Here is a 19,521-nt window from a genome sequence, read left to right on the forward strand (position 1 = left end):
TCATAAAATGACAAAACGTGAGTTCCATCATCAGGACATACAATTCAAATGGCTAGCACCATAATTAATATTCAAGGAAGGATTGACCTATTTGCTATTAGTGACACTGTAAAGTTATTCAGGAAGATGTAATGGAAATATTGATTGGCAAACTGGCCAGTGATTTTCAATGTGTCAAAAACAGCAAAGGGAATCCCGGGCATTGCATTTTTCTGCTAATATGTATTAATTTCTGCAGGAACTCCATACTTAGCTGAAGGGTACCATTTTGATCTTTTCCTGTTTTCTCCTTTTCCAATTATTCTTGTATTGGCACCTACATGTCTCTGACACAAACCAATTGGTCACTTTTCACTTGAGAGTCTAAACAGAGTCATAGAGTTATACAGCATGGAAACAGACCCTTCGGTCCAACCCGTCCATGCTGAATATAATCCCAAACTAAACTAGTCCAACTTGCCTGCTCCTGGCCCATATCTCTCCAAACCTTTCCTATTCATGTATTTACCCAAATGTATTTTCAATGTTGTAATTGTGCCCATATCTACCATTTCCTCACAAAGTTCATTCCACATGTGAGCCATCATCTGTGTAAAAAAAATTCTCCTTCGGTCTTTTTAAAATCCGCCTCCTCTCATCCTAAGAATGTGCCCCCGGTCTTGAAATCCCTCGACCTAGGGAAAAGACAACCACCGTTAACTCTCTCCCCACCCCACGTGATTTTATGAACTTCTGTAAGGTTATCTCTCAACCTCCAATGCTCCGGTGAAAAAAAACATCCCAGTTTATCCAGCCTTTCTTTGCAACTCAAATCTTTCCTTTCCAGCAACATCCTGGTAAATCTGTTCTGAATCCTCTCCAGCTTAATAATATCCTCTCTATAACTGGGTGAGTATGGGAAGCTGTTCGGTCATTGGAGAAAGCTCTAATCCACATCTGACCCTAGCCTCAGCTGATGCTCACACAACCTCCATTAAGCAGAACGAATGGATTGTGCGAATTAGGGGCAAACTGAATGCTTCAGTTGAGGACTCTGAAACTAATCATGGCGATTGGAGGGGTTAAAACTGTTCTCCTCAGAAGACAGAAGGCTGAGGGGAGGTCCAGGAAAGGTATTGAATATTATAAAACGAAAGGACTACGAAGAAGAGAACAATGATTTCAAGTAATTTGGCAAAAGAAGCAAGTCTTACATAAGGGAATGTAGCGAGTGAAATGCACTGCCTGAGAGTGTGGTGGAGGCAGGTTCAATCGATGTATTAAATTGGGAGTGATTTGAAATGGAATGATGTGCAGGTTATGGTGGGAAGGCAGGGCAATGACATGAAGGATTTGTTTTGGAGCGTTTATGCAGACACAATGGCAGAATAGCCTCCTTCTGTCCTGTGACAATCAGTGAATCTGTCATATAGCCCTCAGGGCGAGCTTGGCTAACCTCAATGACCTCAACTGCTAATCAGGGAGTGAGGTTTCACAAAGTTATGAACGATTTTTCAAATATCTCGGAGCCCTTTGCTTCTGTAAGGGCATTCACATCTTGGCGCACATTGGATCCTTGGCTCTCAGGGCAGAACAAATGATTGAATTTGGATGGCTCCTCACATTTCTCAAAGTGGATCTCAGCCGTTTCAAAAATACAATATTTGCTTTCATGCAGGCCAGCACATTGACTGGTGACTCGGTCATTATGGGATCTTGCTGTGCATGTCACGGTCAACTTGTTTTTGATGGTGCCCCTTTGCAAGAGGGAAAAATAATATCCAAAATTTGCAAAGAACACTTGTGGAGGGATGAGGCGAGGGACATGATTGATTATTTTGAAGCAATCTTTTACACCTTCTCTTGATACAGCTAGATTGGACACCAGGCAAAAGACTGTGTGCTAGGGCAGGACATACCATACAGAAACATTACCCTGGATAGGTTGTTAATGCACAAGCTGCTGATGCAGAGGTGAAAGTCAGTGCAGGCTGAGAATTTCTGCTAATCCTTCATTTCAGCAGGCACAAAAACACGCTGGCTTGTCATGTTGTCATAGCTGGATGAGAGAAGGAGCAATGTTAACATTACCATCAGAAATAACTCTGCAGAGGACGGTATCCCATCACCAACTCACACTTTATTTACATGTGTGTAATACATGAAACTGACCCAGCTAGCACAGAGGCAGCTTCTGGGGTTAGCAGACACTCCTGTTTCTCTCTGTCAGCCAGGGCTCCCTGATTGGACCAGGTCAACAACTCCAATCAGGGAATTCATATTCTATGAGGTCCAATTGGTTGACCTCATTACAGTCACTACAGCAATAACATCTCTCTGCATTAGGGATACACTAAGGAGAGAAAATGACAACTGTGAAACCATTCCACATAAGACATCTTTGTTCCCCTAATTAGTACTGATTACTGTCAAATCTGTAATAATGTGGTAGTAGTTCTGTCCTCGTGCATCCCATGTTATAATAAAATTGCGTTAATACCAGCACCATTTAAACTAGTGGGGCCAGAACTGCATGATAACCAATACATGGTTTAAAACTTCATGCTTTCGAAAGAGTGTCCCCAATTCATCAATTGTGTTATAGCGAATTTGTGTCAATGAAACGTGCGTATTTCAGAATGACCTGTGCTTACATTTTATTATTAAGTAAGGCAAGTAGATGTGGCACAGCAGTTAGCAGTGCTCCACATAGCGCCAGGGACCTGGGTTCAATTCCAGTTTTGGGTGACTCTCTGTCTTGAGATGGCTGTTCTTCCTGTGTCTGGGTGAGTTTCCTCCCACACTCCAAAGATGTGCATATTAGGTGAATTGGCTGTGCTAATTGTCCCAGGATATGTAGGTCAGGTGGATTGGCTGTGGTAAATGTGTGGTTACAGGGATTGAGTGGGGCCCAGGTGTTTGTGTAGGATGCTCTTTAGTCAGTCAATGCAGAGTAGATGGGCCAAATGGCCTCCTTTTGCACTATTGGGATTCTATTCAATGCGAAATGGGTACATGTTGCACCTTTATTATGGACAAATCATTATCTTAAAGGTTGTGGACAGTGATACCTCAATGCTGCCCCCTCCTGGAAGTATACAGCTGTCTGGTAGCAGGGCCATCCACCCTGAAACAGGTACTGGGGGTCTTTGTAATAAAAATTGAAAACCTAATGCCCAGCGTAAGGCCTTGCTTCTTTAACTTCCTCATTGACTTCCCAGGCCACTGGGCTAATGATGGATTTTTTTTCATGTGGCCTAAGTTGACAGCCCTTGATGGTGTTGTTGACAATGAAGATCAAACAAACTCTTTTGCTCTTTATGTATCTATAGACCCAGGAAGAGTGGGATATCCTCCATCTATCTCCAGAGCTTGGTTTATAACTTGACTCCCAGCCCAGCTCTACTCATCATCATTAATCCGGTACAAATGACCTAAGCGAGTTAGATCAGGGAGCTAGACCAGGCGCTCTTAGATATTCAGTTTAATGGAGATGAGCCCAATGTTCTCTCATTGTCTGCTGTAGCTTCTTCCCGCATTCTCGCTGTACGTAAATAACTTGTGAATTTTCTTAATAGGCATTTTGTCCCAAAGGAGGATCTTAAGGCTAACTTGTCTTTCCCGCTACCTTGTGCACACCGTGGTGGGTCACTTTAGCTGCAAGACGACAATTGCTGATTTGTTTGTTGTGTATAGGGGTGAGACTCCGAGTGCAGAAAGAGGTAAATTGGCCCCTCTTGTTCATGGTAATCTCTCTGTGAGCACAACTCAGCTAGTACCAGTCTCCTGCCTTTTCAGTGAAAATGGAGATCTTTTCCTGTCTATGAAATGAACTTGGGTGCCAAAATGACAAAGTGAGCGAATTAATTTCCTTTAATTGTGAGACTAGGCATTCTCCTCCATGCCTCGGAAGGAGAATCACAACATCTCTTGCTTTGGACACTCCCACTCTCCCTTCCCCCAAATAAAATGGGCAAACTGCATCTCTTATTTGGGTGTGGATGCTTGATCATCCCTGCTCCCAGTAGCAAGTGGTCTGACTGGACTCAAATGAATGTCAGTTAAAATCATTGCAGCTGACACTGGAGGATTGGGGTGGAGTGTGTGGGGGTGGGGTACTAACATATCAGGTTTAATTCCCCACCAAAACCCTCTCAAACACCACCCGACCCTCTTGTTCCTCATTAGGAAAGCAGTATATGTATTTAAACAAGGCAATGCTGCCATCTGCTGGCTAGTTTAAATGATGCCTCCTTCGAAAAAGCAATTGTTTCTTGGCTCTTAGTGTGACTATTTCAGAAGAAATGACAACTCCAACACCTGCCAGACTAATAAGGCTTATGAAGTACAATCTGTGATGAATACTTCCTGGTAAAATATTAATGTATTGGTTCTCAACATTGGTAGTCTATTTAAAAAAAGTCACTAAAGTAATTTGAATACAGCCAAAATGCTGCTGATGCTGGAAGTCTGAAAAAAAACAGAGAATGGTGGGGAACCTCACTAAGCCTGGTAGTATCTGAGGAGATGAGTCATTATGAAATATTAACTTTATTTCTCTCTCCGCAGATGCTGCCCGACCTGCTGAGTTTCCCTAACTTTCTCTGTGTTTATTCCACATTTTATCTATCTGTTCTCTGTCCTTAGGGGAACGATAACGAGTGTCATACTCTGGAGATTGTTTAGATTCCTTCAAAATATACTGGCATCAGTTTGTTGACTTGGTGCTTTCCAAATGCTACCTGAGAGATTGAGAAACACTTCAATGACATTGGATCATTTCATTAATCTTTCAACAGAACATTCTGTCTGTTCAGCAGCAGTTTACTAATTAATTTTGGAGTGATCCACTTTTGTGTCGAAAACGGTAATGCTTGCTGTGTCTAACATCTGAATTGGAGGAGTCAAACTACTCAGCCTTTTAAGTTTACTCTGGCATTTGATAAGATCATCGCTGAGTTTGTTATTCCATATTTCCGCCTGCTCCCAGTAATCTTTTCACTCGCTTGTTTAGCGAGAATCTAACGACCTCTGCCTTAAATATATTTAAAGGTTCTCCGTCCACCACCTGTTGAGGAAAAGAATTCCTTTGTGTGAAAATACTTCTCCACATTTATTAAATTTAATTCTTAAACGCCAGCCCCCAGTTCCAGATTGTGTCAGAAGAGGAAACATCCTTTCCACATCCACCCTGTCAAGATCCCTCAGAACCATAACTGTTTCAATCAAGTCTTCCCTTACTGTTCTGAACACCAGCAGACATAAGGCAAAAGTGAAAATTGCAGCTGCTGGAGATTAGAGTCAAGACTGTGCTGCTGGAAAAGCACAGCAGGTCAGGCAGTATCCGAGGGTCTGGATTAGCGGTGCTGGAAGAGCACAGCAGTTCAGGCTGCATCCAAGGAGCAGCGAAATCGACATTTCAGGCAAAAGCCCTTCATCAGGCAGAGCGTGGAGAGATAAGCTGGAGGAGGGTGGGGGTGGGGAGAAAGTAGCATAGAGTCTTCGGGGCAGGGGAAATGACCTGGGAGTTGCAGTGGGAGAGGGACTCCCTGAGATTCTTGTAGAGAGAGGAGGTGTTGCTTGACCTGCTGTGCGTTTCCAGTACCACACTCACCAGCAGATACAAGCCTAGCCTATTTTACCTTTCATCACAAGTCAACCAGTCCATTCTAGTTATTAGTCTAATAAAACTTCTCTGGACTGCTCACAATACATTCATAACCTCCCTTAAATAAACCAACCATACTGTACACATGATTTGGAGACGCTGGTGTTGGACTGGGGTGTACAAAGTTAAAAATCACATAACACCAGGTATAGTCCAACATGTCTAACTGGAAGTACTAGCTTTCGGAGCGCCGTTCCTTCATCAGGTGTTTGTGGAATATAAGAATGTAAGACACAGAATTTATAGCAAAAGTTTACAGTGTGATGTAACTGAAATTATACATTAAAAAAGACCTGGATTGTTTGTTCAGTCTCTCATCGTTTAGAATGACTATGTTGGTTTCAGCTCTTTCATATGTAAATCGCAAAACGTTTTTTAAAAGTTACATTCTCAAGTGAACTTTAACAGTGGGCCGACATGATACCAATTGTTAAAGTTCACTTGAGAAGGTAACTTTTAAAAAAATGTTTTGCCATTTACATATGAAAGAACTGAAACCAACATGGTCATTCTAAAAGATGAGAGACTTAACAAACAATCCAGGTCTTTTTCAATATATAATTTCAGTTACATTACACTGTAAACTTTGTTTTAAATTCTGAGTCTTACAATCTTATTCTTCACAATCACCTGATGAAGGAGCAGCGCTCCAAAAGCAAGTGCTTCCAAATAAACCTGTTGGACTATAACCTGGTGTTGTGTGATAACAGTGCACAATACTCCTGATGTGGTCCCCTATCAGCGTTCCGCAAGGACCACTCCCTTCGTGACTCCCTTGTCAGATCCACACCCCCCACCAACCCAACCTCCACCCCCGGCACCTTCCCCTGCAACCGCAGGAAATGTAAAACTTGCGCCCACACCTCCACACTCACTTCCCTCCAAGGCCCCAAGGGATCCTTCCATATCCGCCACAAGTTCACCTGTACCTCCACACACATCATCTATTGCATCCGCTGCACCCGATGTGGCCTCCTCTATATTGGTGAGACAGGCCGCTTACTTGCGGAACGCTTCAGAGAACACCTCTGGGCCGCCCGAACCAACCAACCCAATCACCCCGTGGCTCAACACTTTAACTCCCCCTCCCACTCCACCGAGGACATGCAGGTCCTTGGACTCCTCCACCGGCAGAACACAACTACACGACGGCTGGAGGAGGAGCGCCTCATCTTCCGCCTGGGAACCCTCCAACCACAAGGTATGAATTCAGATTTCTCCAGCTTCCTCATTTCCCCTCCCCCCACATTGTCTCAGTCGGTTCCCTCAACTCAGCACCGCCCTCCTAACCTGCAATCCTCTTCCTGACCTCTCCGCCCCCACCCCACTCCGGCCTATCACCCTCACCTTGACCTCCTTCCACCTATCCCACCTCCATCGCCCCTCCCCCTAGTCCCTCCTCCCTACCTTTTATCTCAGCCTGCTTGGCTCTCTCTCTCTTATTCCTGATGAAGGGCTTATGCTCGAAACGTCGAATTCTCTATTCCTGAGATGCTGCCTAACCTGCTGTGCTTTGACCAGCAACAAATTTGCATCTCTGTATATCTGAAGCACATTATCTATACTTCTGCATTCAATTCCCCTTGCAATAAACAATAACATTCTGTTAGCTTTTCTAATTACTGGCTAAATCTGATACCCACTTTTTTATGATTTATTCTGAAGAGTACCAGATCCCTCTTCGTCTCAGAGTTTCTTCAGTCTCTCGCATTTAGACAGACGTTCCTTTCTTAATCTTCCTGCAAAAATGGCAGCTTCACATTTTCATGCATTGACATTCCTACATACTCCATTTCTCAAGTCTTTGGCTATTCACTTAACCTGTATAAATCCCTTACATCCTCTTCACAACTTAATTACAGATGTATCTTTGCCTCATCAACAAAATTAGCAACCTACCTTTAGTCCCTTCATCTAAACCATTTATATAAGTTATAAAAATATCATGAATCATTACTTCTTGCAACAAGAAACAATCTGTTTATATCTACGCTGTTTCTTGTTAGCCAACTAATCTTTTTTTCATGCCAATCTGCTGCTGCTTACACCATAGACTTTTATTTTCCACGGTGTCCTTTGATCTGGCACCTACATAGAACATAGAACATAGAATATACAACTGGACATCACAGGAACAGGCCCTTTGGCCTACAATGTTGTGCTGAACATAATCCCAAATTAAACTAATCCCTTTTGTCTGTCATTAGCCCTTTTCCTTCCACTCCTTCCGTATTCATGTGCTTATCTAAAGGTTTCTTAAATGCCCTTATTGTATCTGTCTCTACCACCATCTCGGCAGTGCATTCCACACTCCTATCGCACTCTGTGTAAAAAAATTGCCCACACATCATTTCCCTCTTTCACCTTAAATGCATGTCCCCCTAGTTTTAGACATTTTAACTGTGGGAAAAGGATTCTGACCGTCAACCCCTATCTATGCATCTCATCATTTTACAGATTTCTATCAAGTTTCCCCTTCTCTCAGCGTCCATCACTCCGGAGAAAACAACCCGAGTTTTTCTAGCCTCTCCTTATAGCTCATACGCTCTAATCCAGGCTGCATCCTGGTGCACCCCTCTTGCACCCTCTCCAAAGCCTCCACATCTTTCCTGGAATGTAGCGACCAGAATTGAATGCTATACCCTTAGGAGTGGCCTAATCAAAATCTTACAAAAATTGCAACATGACATCCTGAACTCTTGTACTCAATTCCCCGACCAATAAAGGCAAGTAGGCCATTCACCTTCTTTACCAACCTATCCACTTGCATGACCATTTGCAGGGAGCGATGGACTTGAATCCCAAGATCCCTCTGTACATCAATACTGTTCAGAGTCCTGCCATCAACTGTATACTTTTCCTGAACATTTGATCTCCCAAAATGCAGCACCTCACGCTTACACACATTTAACTCTATCTGCCATTTTTCCACCCATATCTGCAAGTGATCTATATCCTGCTGTATCCTTTGACAACCTTCTGCATGCTCCACCACTGAAAACGATCTTTGTATTATCTGCAAACTTACTAACCTACCCATCTACATTTTTATCCATGTCATTTATATGTATGACAAACAGCAGAGGTCCCAGTACAGATCCCTGTAGAACATTGCCAGTTACAGGCCTCCAGCCTGAAAAACAACCTTTCACCACTACCATCTGCCCTCTGTGGGCAAGCCAATTCTGAATCCATGTGGCCAAGTCACCATGGATATCATGCATCTTAATCTTCTGAATTGGCCTACCATGTGGGATCCTGTTGAAAGCCTTACCAAAACCACGTACACAACATCCACTGCTCTACCTTATTAAATGTCTTCTAGAAATTTAAGTATAGTTCATCTATTGGTTCCTTTTAATCCACAGCACATGTTACTTCTTCAAAGAAATCAAATTAATTGGTTAATTACAGGTTTCCCCTCAATGTTGATTCTGCCTGACTGGAAAACATTCCATGAATTCCTCAACTTGGCTGTCTTTCCCAAGTTGTTTTTTTCCAGTGAATATGCCAATTAAAATCATACATGTTTATTGCTGCATCATTCTGAAAAACTCTCATTATTTCTTCCTCCCCCCACCCATGCTGTTGATGGCCTTGCACATCACTCACACAAGTGACTTCCTGCCTTCAATAATTTATCTTCTCCATCCAAACCACTTTTGCAACCTGTTTTTCTGAAATCCCTCTGTATTGTGCTAAAATCATCATTAACTAACAGAGCCACCCCTCCACCTTTTCCAAGTTTTCGCTCCTTCCGAATGCACTCTTCAATTTTCAGGTCCCAGTATGTGTCATTCTGCATGCATGGCTACCAGATTGTACTTAGCCATTTACATCCTTGGTTCATCAGCTTGTTGTCTCTAGCCTCTGTAAGGCTATTTTGGGATGACTTTTTTTCAATATTAACTGTTGCATATAAACATAATTTGTCGATTTTCTTACTCAATAAAGGGTTTTCTTCCCTTCAAACTAAATCTCCACAGACAAGAGCAGCAGTGTAGAAGAATGATGTTTTCCATTCGAGAAAAAAAACCTCCTAAACTGAGACTAAAGTGAGAGATTGTTCAGCTAGAGAGGGCTCAGAAGAGATTTATCAGGATTTACCAGGGAATAGAGGGTTTGAGTTTGAAAGAGAGGCTGGATAGGCAGGGACCTTTTTCACTGGAATTTAGGAGATTGAGAAGTTACTTTATGGAAGTTTATAGAATAATGAGGGATTTAGATAAGGTGAATGGCAGCTGCAAATGTGTTGCTGGTCAAAGCACATCAGGCCAGCCAGCATCTCAGGAATAGAGAATTCGATGTTTCGAGCATAAGCCCTTCATCAGGAATGAGAGAGAGAGTAGCCAAGCAGGCTAAGATAAAAGGTAGGGAGGAGGGACTTGGGGGAGGGGCGATGGAGGTGGGATAGGTGGAAGGAGGTCAAGGTGAGGGTGATAGGCCGGAGTGGGGTGGGGGCGGAGAGGTCAGGAAGAGGATTGCAGGTTAGGAGGGCGGTGCTGAGTTGAGGGAACCGACTGAGACAAGGTGGGGGGAGGGGAAATGAGGAAACTGGAGAAATCTGAATTCATACCTTGTGGTTGGAGGGTTCCCAGGCGGAAGATGAGGCGCTCCTCCTCCAGCCGTCGTGTTGTTATGTTCTGCCGGTGGAGGAGTCCAAGGACCTGCATGTCCTCAGTGGAGTGGGAGGGAGAGTTAAAGTGTTGAGCCACGGGGTGATTGGGTTGGTTGGTCCGGGCGGCCCGGAGGTGTTCTCTGAAGCGTTCCGCAAGTAAGCGGCCTGTCTCCCCAATATAGAGGAGGCCACATTGGGTGCAGCGGATGCAATAGATGATGTGTGTGGAGGTACAGGTGAACTTGTGGCGGATATGGAAGGATCCCTTGGGGCCTTGGAGGGAAGTGAGTGTGGAGGTGTGGGCACAAGTTTTACATTTCATGCGGTTGCAGGGGAAGGTGCCGGGGGTGGAGGTTGGGTTGGTGGGGGGTGTGGATCTGACGAGGGAGTCACGAAGGGAGTGGTCCTTGCGGAACGCTGATAGGGGAGGGGAGGGAAATATATCCTTGGTGGTGGGGTCCGTTTGGAGGTGGTGGAAATGGCGGCGGATGATACGTTGTATGCGGAGGTTGGTGGGGTGGTAGGTGAGAACCAGTGGGGTTCTGTCTTGGTGGTGGTTGGAGGAGCGGGGCTCAAGGGCGGAGGAGCGGGAAGTGGAGGAGATGCGGTGGAGGGCATCGTCGATCACGTCTGGGAGGAATCTGCGGTCCTTGAAGAAGGAGGCCATCTGGGCTGTGCGGTGTTGGAACTGGTCCTCCTGGGAGCAGATGCAGCGGAGACGAAGGAGGTGAATGGCAGGTCTGTTTTCCCTAGAATGGGGGGTATTTCAAGATGAAGGGGCATATTTTTAAGGTGAGAGGCGAATGAGTTTAAAATGACATGAGGGCAATTTTTCTATAGAGTGGTTCATGTGTGGAATGAACGACAGAAAAAGTGGTGGATGCAGGTACAGTTACAATGTTGAAAAGACACTTGGATAAGTTCCTGAATGAAAAATGTTTGGAGGGATATGGGCCAAGTGCAGGCAGGTGGGACTGGTTCAGTTTGGGATTATGGTTACCATGGACAGGTTGAATCAAAGGGTCTGTTTCTGTGCTGTATAATTCTATGACTCTCCTGTGAATGCTGGAAATCTCAAACACAAACAAAGGGAGCTGAAAATAAAGCCAGCAGGTCAGGCAGTGTCCCAGAGGGAAACAGAGTCAACAATACAAATCGATGGCCTTGGATAAGCCAAAACTTTTTGATGAAGACTCAATGAGGTGAAGCATTGATCTTTGTCCCTGTCTATAGTGGCCTGCCTGAACTATTGGAATTCCATCAGAATCTGAGACACTTGCAAATATCCAACCATTGGATGATGTAGACAGACCGGGGCAGATTCTGAGTCTGAGGTTCCAAAATCTCATAAATGCTGGGCGGCACGGTGGCACAGTGGTTAGCACAGCTGCCTCACAGCGCCGGTGACCCAGTTTCAATTCCCACCTTAGCCAACTGTCTGTGTGGAGTGTGCACATTACTTCCTGTGTTTCCTCTGGGTGCTCTGGTTTCCTCCCACAGTCCAAAAATGTGCAGGTTAGGTGAATTGGCCATGCTAAATTGCCCATAGTTTTAGGTGAAGGGGTAAAATGTAGAGGAATGGGTCTAGCTGGGTTACCCTTCGGAGGGTCAATGTGGACTTGCTGGGCTGAAGGGCCCGTTTCCACACTGTAAGTAATCTAATCTGGGAGCGTCTGCAATCCTTACCTGGTCTGGCTGGCATGTGAGACTCCTGACCCCAGCTATGTGGTTGACCACTGGGTCATTAGGGCTATGAAGGCTGCTCCTAGTATTTATTGCCCTAATTACCCAGAGATCAGTTAAGAGTCAACCACATTGCTGTGGGTCTGGAGTCACACAGGTAAGCCAGACCAGGTAAAGATGGAAGATTTCCTTCTCTAAAGGATATTTTTCTTAAATTCCAGATTTTTATTGAATTCAAATTTCACCACTTCCCCTAAACAATTAATAGGTACGTACTTGATCGCCCTAAATGGTGATAGAATGAGGAACCTTCATTGTATTCAAATTAAATTACTGTATATTCATTGAAAGTGATTAAATCTACCACGGGGGATGCAATGGTCTGGTGATAGTATTGCTAGATCATTAATGCAGAAACCTAGATAATGCCCCGAGGACCTGGGTTCAAATCCTGCCATAGCTAGTGGTGGAATTTGAACTCAGTACAAAATCTGGAATTAAGTCTAATGACGACCATGAGTCCATTGTTGATTGTCGGGGAAATCCCACCTGGTTCACTAATGCCGTTTAGGGAAGGAAGCTGCCATCCTTACCTGGTCTGGCCTACACATGACTCCAGACCCACAGCAAATGTGGTTGACTCTTAATTGCCCTCCGGACAATTAGGGTTAGGTAATAAATGTTGGCTAAGCCAGTGATGCCTTCATTCTTTGAATTAATAAAAAATTGGAGTCCAAATGTTGGAAAATGGTGTCAGGCTGAACCGCTGTAATTTGGCTCGTAAAGATGCAATTATGTGCCGTTAATTTATTATGCTGGTGGTTTCAAATAAACCCATTGGACTATAACCTGGTGTTTTGTGAGCTTCAACTCTGTCCATCCTAGTCCAAAAGCCAAAAAAACTACATCATCTCTAAAAACAAGCAGAGGAGAAACTAAGACATCTGAAAACATTGTTGCTCAACTAATCTGGTGGTTCTGACACTGTGTAGACATTCTGTGAGGTGAAACCACTCCATTGATATAATGGCACAGACCAGGGACAGTGACAGTTGGCTGATAGAAGGGCTTTTGCCAGAAACATTGACTCTCCTGCTCCTCGGATGCTGCCCGGACCTGCTGTGCTTCTCCAGCACCAAACTCTCGACCGGTGTCTTGGTTCCCTTTGTCAGCCCAAGTGATGTAGTGAAGAGCTCAGCTAATAGTACAGGCTTCGGGCCTAGAGTCTCCCGCAGGTCAGGATCACTGGCTGGCCACCTGGAAACGAGGCAGTTCTGAAAATGGAAACAAGAGGATTAATGAGAGGCCTCAGTTGGACCGGAAATCCTGGGAGGTCACAGAGAAGGGATTCTGAGGGCAGGAGGCAGGTTAGAAAGGATCCATTGTGTCAGCCTGCAGGCTTTTCATGGATCACAACAGCTGGGTATGTATCACTGACATGTTGTGGCAACATCCCAATGGCACCCATAGAGTCATAGATTCATCCAGCTCAGAAATAGACCCTTTGGTCCAACCCGTCGTGCTGATCAACCTTCTCAAACTGAACTAGCCCCACTTGCCTGCATTTGGACCATTTTCCTCTCAACCTTTCCTATTCATGTACCTGCCCAATGCCTTTTAAATGCTCCACCTGTTTCTGCATGTATCACTTCCTCAGGCAAGTGGTAGGTGGGGTTGTGGTCTGTGATTATTAATCCATTTGAAAAGGCTCCCTTAAATAAAGGTTAAGAAGCACTGCACTAAGGATGGGAATGGCATCCAGATGCAAAAACACTGGAGAGGGTGCAGAGGAAGTTTATCAGGATGTTGCCGAGGCTGAAGAATTCTAGTTGTGGAGAGAGTTTGGGCAGAGTGGGGTTGATTTCCTTGAGATTGAGAAGGGACATAATTGAAATGTGTACAATTCTGAGGAGCGTAGGTAGGGTAGACAGGAAGGAACCTTCCCCTTTGAAGGAGGGATCAATGACCAGGGAGCATAAATTTAAGGTAACGGGCAGGAAGTTTCGGGGAGATGTGAGGACAAACTTTCACTCAGAGGGTGGTGGGAGTCTGGACCTCACTACCTATCAGGATGGTAAAGCCAGAAACACTTATAGCATGTAAGAAGCGTTTAAATGTTGTACTTGCAGCGCCAAGGCATACACGGCTATGGGCCAAGTGGGAGTAGAATAGTAAGGTGGTTGTTTTTGATGGTCAAAAGGGCACTTTTTCAGTGTAGTAGATCTCCACGACGTTTGTTTGGAAGAGTCCACAGACATGGTCCATCATTGCCATCTGCTGGACAGAGGTAGTACTGCAACAACTAAGAAACCTTCCCTTCAACCCACTTCCATTCTCTTCAAAGAAAACGATTGTTACGTTTTCATGGGAGATGTCAGAACATTTTAGTTGTGTGAAAGAATTGACTGAAAAGCTTTTCATGGGGAACAAAACTGAATGACAAAGACTGGATTCAGAATACAGCAGTATTTATTGATCAAAGTTGATTCTTATCTCTGTCTATTATCATGAGACTTTAAAGCAAAAGAATGGAATAAAACCATTTAATTTAATGAAGACCTGGAGGCATATTACATTTCAAAAGGGAAAATGGACTTTGTGAAATGGTAAGTATTGCCTGATAGATAAATAACAGAAGGGTGAACTTATTGCTTCCTCTTCCTCCACCCTAAACCCACTCATGAGACAGACCTTTATAACTCAATCTTTCCCGAGTTATTCAAAGGGTTTTCTACCCTCTTACAATGAAAGTTGAGATCTCATGTGCCAGCAGAAATAACCCCACGGAGGTTGGTATCCTGTCACCAAGTCACCCTTTACTTACATGTGGAGAGTCCTTAACATTGATCCAGCTCTCTCAGAGCCAGATCTCAGGGTGATCAGGATGCCTGTTTGTATCTGTCAGCCAGGATTCCCTGATTTGGCCAGTTCTCATTCAGGGAACTCATATTCTATGAGGTCCACGAGGCTGACTTCATTACAATCACTAGATCCCTTCCCCTCTGAGTCCTAGGACACCACTGGTTCTTTTTTCTTTGTTGTGGTCCTCCAGGGGGGCTTCCTCCAACTCAGCCTCTGATACAGGATGGCGTGTAACACACAGTAGCTCACTTCTTGAGCCTGGGACATCTCGGAAGAAATGCATTCTCTTCTTCGGGCAGCAAAGATGACGCAAAAACATCCGCTGTGTCCACCTCATATTCTGAGGTATCTTCAAAACTTGATGGAGAGGGAGAACCCACGGGTCGAGGAACGAGGAACGGCTGAGGATCCTGGGATTGTATTCATTGGAGTTTAGAAGATTAAGGGGAGACTTAATAGAAACTTACAAGATAATACATGGCTTGGAAAGGGTGGACGCTAGGAATTTTTTTCTGTTAGGCGAGGAGACAAGGACCCGTGGACACAGCCTTAAAATTAGAGGGGGTCAATTCAGAACAGATATGCGGAGATATTTCTTCAGCCAGAGAGTGGTGGGCCTGTGGAATTCATTGCCGCAGAGTGCAGTGGAGGCCGGGATGCTAATGTCTTCAAGGCAGAGATTGATAGATTCTTGATGTCTCGAGGAATTAAGGGCAACGGGGAGAATGCGAGTAAGTGGAGTTGAAATGCCCATCAGCCATGATTGAATGGCGGAGTTGACTCGATGGGCCGAATGTCTTATGGTCTTATGGTCCCGGAACAATCTAAAAGGCTGTGGAGAATCCGGGTACATGCTTCTCCTGCAGCGTTTGTGCGTTTGCAGCTTTCATGTGGTCTATGTGTTTGTTCAGGACCATTGCACCAACTCACTGGACCTGACCTTGCATCGACCACACCTCTTACCGATGCAGGGCCATTCCCGTGGTTCCTACGCTAAACTTCGTTCCCTGAAGTAAACTGTCTCTCTCACTTATTGGAGTATTCCATCTGGCATTGCCATTTCTGATGCCATTTTATCCTCCCCCCTGGTTCCAAGAAGATCTGATTTAACCTGGTGCAGAGTCTTCTCCCCATTAACAACTCTACTGGAGCTATCCCTATAGTTGTGTGAGCGTAGTCCTATAATGACATATGAACTGGGACACCTTTGTATCTAGTGAAGCTGTAGGCTGTTTCTTTAAAGTAAAAAGTGAGGACTGCAGATGCTGGAGATCAGAGCTGAAAATGTGTTGCTGGTTAAAGCGCAGCAGGTCAGGCAGCATCCAAGGAACAGGAAATTCAACGTTTCGGGCATAAGCCCTTCATCAGGCTGTTTCTTTAAGCCTACATTCAAAGTTTGGACTGCTGTTTCCACCAGACCATTGGATGATGGATAGTATAGAGCTGTCCTTATATGCTGAATACCATTCATCTTTAGAAAGTACTCAAATTCCGTGTTACTAAAAGATGGCCCATTATCTGTGACCAACACTTCCAGGAGTACTTGTGTTACAAAAGATGTGTGGTGTTTCTGTAGCTGTCCCTGGGTTTGATGAATGAACTCTATGCATGCCCAGCCCCCATCACCACTGGCTATTTCAGTGTTGCCAGGAACGGATCTTGCTTTGTCCAAAGTCTGATATTGTCGGCTGCGTCTGGAAATGTGTCCAGACAATTTAAAACTGTTTAGAACTCTTCAGGTGGTGGTAGCACTGGTGGTGTACCTGCCAGTGGGTGGCGGCTCAATGCATCAGCATTTGCTACTTGGCCTCCCAGATGGTGATCCAACTTGTGCACTTGGTACTAGAGCCCACCGGTGGATTTGGCCTGAAGCCATGGGAGACACTGCCTTGTCCTCTTCAAGTAAACCCAGCAGGGGTTTGGGGTCCGTTATTATTTCAGATTTAAGTCTATAAATGTATTGGTAGAACTTCCTGACTCCAAATCTGACCGCCAAACCTAGCTTCGCAATCTGGGCGTATTTTGCTCTGCATTAGCCAAAGCTGAATATGTGTTGCTGGAAAAGCACAGCAGGTCAGGCAGCATCCAAGGAACAGGAGAGTCGACGTTTCGGGCATGAGCCCTTCTTCAGGAATCCTGAAGAAGGGCTGATGCCCGAAACATCGACTCTCCTGTTCCTTGGATGCTGCCTGACCTGCTGTGCTTTTCCAGCAACACATTTTCAGCTCTAATCTCCAGCATCTGCAGTCCTCACTTTCTCCTCTGCATTAGCCAAGTCTTGAATGTTTAGGCTTTTGGGCGTTCTTCACCATTAGGCAACCAACGAGCAAATACTATCCCGATGCTGTACGTGGAGGTATTGCATGTCAATACTAGATCTTGCTTGGGATCATTTGTGCCAACACTTTAGAGGATGATAGCTGTTTCTTCACCTCTCTGAAAGCTATGACTTGGCTACATGACAATTTCCAAGGTTGAGCCACTTGTAAGGTAGTGGGATGAAGTCCAGGTTATTATGAACTTTCTATAATAATTCAGCAGCCTAAGGAAACACCTAAGCACCGGTACAGCCATGGGAGCTGGGACATCTTTGCCCTGACTTTATTCATCAATGATCTTGTTGACACCGTAGCCCAAGGAGGTCACTTCGGGTGCCCAGAACACACATTTTTATCTTCTAAGGCATATGCTGGCCTGGGAGAAATGTCTAACCATTCCGTCCAAGATCTCTAAGTGGTCCTATTGATCTTCCCTGTTGTTAGCGTGTCGTCCAGATAAGTGGCGACACAGGCTAGACTTCGTAAAATGGTTTCCATCATCTGCTGAAAAATGGCACAGGCTGATAATACCCCAAATGGCAGTCTCTCACATATTGGCATGAATCCTTATAGGTATTAATTCTTGTATACTTCCTCTAACTGCAGTTGTAGGTACATGCATGGCTCATGTCCAGTTTTGTGAAGGACAGCCCCCATGCCAGCTTTGTGTACCAGTCCTCCAGGCGAGACATTGGATATCCAGCTGTAAGAAGTGGTTTACCATTTGATTAACATTCACACATAGGCAAACCGACCTGTCAGACTTCATAATAGGGGCAGCATGGTGGCTCAGTGGTTAGCACTGCTGCCTCACAGTGCCGGGAACTCAGGTTTGATTCCAGCCCCAGGCAACTGTCTGCATGGAGTTTGCACATTCTCCCCAGGTCTGCATTGGTTTCGTCCAGGTGCTCTGGTTTCATATTCCAAAGATGTGCAAGTTAAGTGAACTGGCTATGCTAAATTGCCCGTAGTGTTCAGAGTGTGTAGGTTTGGTGCATTAGTCAAGGGTAAAATGTACAGTAATAGGGGAGGGAAATGGGTTTGGGTGGGATACTCTTCGGAGGGTCGGTGTGGACTTGTTGGGCTGAAGGGCTTGATTCCACACCGTAGGGATTCTATGATATCAGGAATACCTGGAGCTGCCCATCTCACAAACTGGGCTAGTTTGACGATTCCTTCGCTTTCCAGCCTCTGGATTTCTGCCTCTACTTTTGCCCCTAAGGAAAATGGCATTGGGTGGCCCTTGAAGAATCGTGGAATAGCTTCTTGGTCAACCTGAAAGCTGGCCTTGTCTCCTTTGACAGTCCCTAGACCTTCCTGAAAATCATGTGGGTATTTAATTAGGACTTCACTCAGGCAGCCATTTTCTAGTTGAAAAATGTTGAACTAATCAAGGTGAATCTCTCACAACCAATTTCACCCCATCAGGCTTGGGCCTGAGCCTTTCAGTAGAGACAGGGACTGAAGTTGTACCCTTAATCTGTAAAGGTTTCCCAGTATAGGTTCTCAGTCCAGCTGAGGTTTTCCACAAATGTAAGGGTTGGAGTCTAGAGCAAATTTTGTTAAAGACTGTTTCTACGATCAAAGAAACAGCCACACGGGTGTGACCTCCGTTCGAACTGGGGGACCATTTAACAAGAGGTTTATTTTGATTGGTGGTGAATTAGATGTTGCTGAGCAACTTAACTGATCCAAGGTGTAGGTGGATTTTTCGGGGTGTGTATTCTCCTGGATACTGGCCTATAAGTTCTTTTACTCAATTTAGGTCATTTGTTGTCTTGAGTCTGCATACCAGCAGGAACTCTAATTGCTCACTGGCCTGGATCCTGAAGAAAATTTTAACAGTTTGGCCGAAGTTTGGCTTTGCTTTGGGGTATTGCTGCAGGCTGACCTAGAATCCTTCTGTTCAGGATATGTCCAGAGCAAGACTTGCAAATGCCTTCACTCAAGTGGTGTTCCCCAAGGTCAGTTGGACTGGTGAGGGTGTTCACTTCCACTGGAATACCCTGTAACCCATAAGCTCCACTTGCTGCATTTTCCAAAGATGGCCAGTTGTAGTATCTGTTTGAAGTCCAGTTGGGCTTCAGCTAGTAGGCACATTTGCATAGTTCCATCATTAATTCGACATACCTAATAATCTCTCAGCATCTCATTAAGGGTTAAATAAAACACACATGTCTCTGCTGGTCATCTTAACTGAGTCAAAGATCCCGATATGGACTCCCCTCATTTGCGAATTGCTGAGTAAAGTCAAAGTATCTCAGATTGAGAGGAGGCTTGGAGTCATTATATTCCTAAACTTAATTTATCATCTCTTGAAAAGTTTTGGTATCTGGTGCCTCAGGGAAAGTTAGGCTCCTAATAACCAAAAAAGCTGCAGGACCACAGGCTGT

This window comes from Hemiscyllium ocellatum, chromosome 10, assembly GCF_020745735.1.
Source record: "Hemiscyllium ocellatum isolate sHemOce1 chromosome 10, sHemOce1.pat.X.cur, whole genome shotgun sequence".
Taxonomy (NCBI): Eukaryota; Metazoa; Chordata; class Chondrichthyes; order Orectolobiformes; family Hemiscylliidae; genus Hemiscyllium; species Hemiscyllium ocellatum.